This window comes from Anticarsia gemmatalis, chromosome 17, assembly GCF_050436995.1.
Source record: "Anticarsia gemmatalis isolate Benzon Research Colony breed Stoneville strain chromosome 17, ilAntGemm2 primary, whole genome shotgun sequence".
Lineage (NCBI taxonomy): Eukaryota > Metazoa > Arthropoda > Insecta > Lepidoptera > Erebidae > Anticarsia > Anticarsia gemmatalis.
In genome coordinates, this window is record NC_134761.1 from 3,168,130 (window position 1) to 3,170,894 (window position 2,765).

Genomic DNA, 2,765 nt, shown 5'->3' on the forward strand with positions numbered 1-2,765 from the left:
TTTTTGTTTTGACGTAAATTGATTGCTGTCATTCGCAGTTAATCATTCCGCGTTAACGAATTTTGAATACTAGTCTTTTTGGTCGGTCTTATTAGGTATTTTTAAGTTTAATGGGCTACTTAAGCTTGAAATATGTTTTTTAGCGCAGATTAAATATGTATTCGGGGAAAGATGTATTGATTCGTCTTCCTCAGAGCGGTAATTCAAAACTACATTCACGTTTTCGGAGAAAGATTTTGCTATTATTCTTCATCATATTTTGTATGATTAAAGTACCTAGCATAAGCTTACACATTTAATGTTTAATATTACTCTATCGTAACATAATAATGCCTAATTTATTCATTTATAAGTAATATTGCAAAGGGAATAGGATAGTAGGATCTAATGACAGGTAGGTGCCTTTTTAACCGACTTCAAAAAAAGGAGGGGGTTCTCAATTCGACTGTATGTTTTTTTTGATGCCACGGTTATACCGTCGCCGTCGTTACTTATAAGTCTAAAAATGTTGTAGGTATCTAACCTTAAGGTGTTAAGATTTCTGATGTTAAAGCTTTGTGAGAGGCAGATCTTTCTTATTCTCCAAAATTTTAAGTTTTATTCTAAAGTACATTGTTGGCAGTTTGAATGAGCACGAAATGACATAAAGCGACAATTAACAGTTGCCAAAATTCCATATTTCCGGAAACGGGACAAATAGTTTTATGAACTAGATCCGACATTGAATATAATTAAAATAAGTCGGATGTACTAATTATGGCGGTTAAGGTCGTGTAATTAGTGTTGATTATGTTTAATAGAGATGCGGCATTATGTTTATATAGATATTTAGAGCGAGGTTGTTATATAATACTGGGATGAATGAGTGTTAGCATATATACGAGGAATAGGATGTATAATTTGATATCTAGTGGATGCCAATGTTAGGTGGTCGAGGAAAAAATCTTATGGTTAATGTATAGCAATAAAAGCTTGATGTTATGGATAGTCGCAAATTATTTACGATCTTTCACCTATATTTATTATATTATTATTATAATGGTTGTATATTATTCTGCTGCGGCGGTTTGTAGTCCATATATCTTTTTATCAAATTATTTTATTATAGATTAAATTTATTGAAAGTTATTCAATTGAATCTGCCATAGATGTTTTTTAAAATGCAATTAATATTAATATCATAGAAACTGTTTTTTAATAGCCGCGAAGCGGCAAAGTCCCAAGTCTATGTACATTGTACATAGATTTCGACTTGTAAGATACTCGTAAGCCAACAAAATATTCTTAAACAAACAAACCAACGTGTAACAAAAAGCTTACGGAAGAAATAAGGTCGGATTACGTTCTCAAGGACCTCACATACCCGCAATAAACGTGTGGTACGTATGTATAACAAGGTGTAACCCATCGGGAAGAAAATAACATGAGAGGGTTGCGACGTTACTTGAAACTTGTTTATCCTCGTTAGTGAGAGCAGTGGCCTTCGGATGATGAAGTTAATTTTAACGATATTCGCTCTGGTTTTTATCCATAAAAGGAAAAAGTTTAGTAGACAAGAACTGTATTTTTCTTAAAAAATAACCTAAAGTATATATTTTTGTATGAATTTACTGTGTAGTAAATAATAAAGAAGAAGCAGTATTATAAAAAAACATACAAAAATACTAAATATTGTGAGCATAGACGGAAGGCTACGTTTTTTCTTACTTGTTTCCGTAGATGCGTAGATTTCGTAGCGTTAAGCTACAGGGCCTACGATAAAAGTTAAGTCAAAGTTTCACTTACGTTATATCGGAATAACTGGAATATATTGTAATAAATATTGTTTCAACATTTAACTCAGTACTGATTATTAACTTAATATTATGATGTTTCTGGCCTGTTTTACGAGTCGGTGGTACTGGCCGTCTTGTCAAGGCCATGTTCTTTTTCACTACTTATCCAAAACAAAAGAAAGAAGTTAAATGTATCAAAATCTTGATGAAAACAACAATAAGTAACAATAATATGTCTTACATACTAAATCTTTATCTTTATTCTAAGGTATGTCTACGAAGGCTACGACGGCTACTAACGTCTACGACGCGACGTATTAAGTTAAGGCTACGATAAAGCTACGAAACTTGTAGCGGTGGGAATATTTAAAGTACACTAAAATATTTATATTTCCGTTCTGTTGCACAAGTCATTTAAACTTTTAGCGTTAGCTTTTTATTTTGTTTTACAACATTCCGTTTTTTAATAAACTGGATGATTTATATCAGCTTTCTAGAAGGTAATAAGTATATTAAATTCTGTTGATGGTTTGATACATTTTGAACATAAAAAACAATGTTAATTAGTTATATTGAATTCAAACCCTCAAAACTAGGTGCCAGAATTGACGGGTAGAATCACCTTAGTCATTGGGGCATAGAACATAACAATATACCTATACCTACCTAATAAAAATATATTATTTAAATGATAATGTTCATGTTGTAATCAAAGTAAAATTTTTGTTTTGTTTTAGTAAACTTGGAAGTACCTATGTGTGTACATTATTCAGTTACTATAATGTTAAAAAGCCAGAGTCAATAAATCATTGCATGCTAATAATTCCCTGTCATGCTTAAAGCGTGCGTCGATTTCAAGTGTACGCGGTTGTCCGTGACGGCCGCCGTAGGGCGTATGGGATAGGGCGGCTTTCATTCAGGACATGGAAGATGGAAGCACAGATCAATCCTCACGTCCCCCCACTCCGATCTCTCGAGTGGAGGATATCC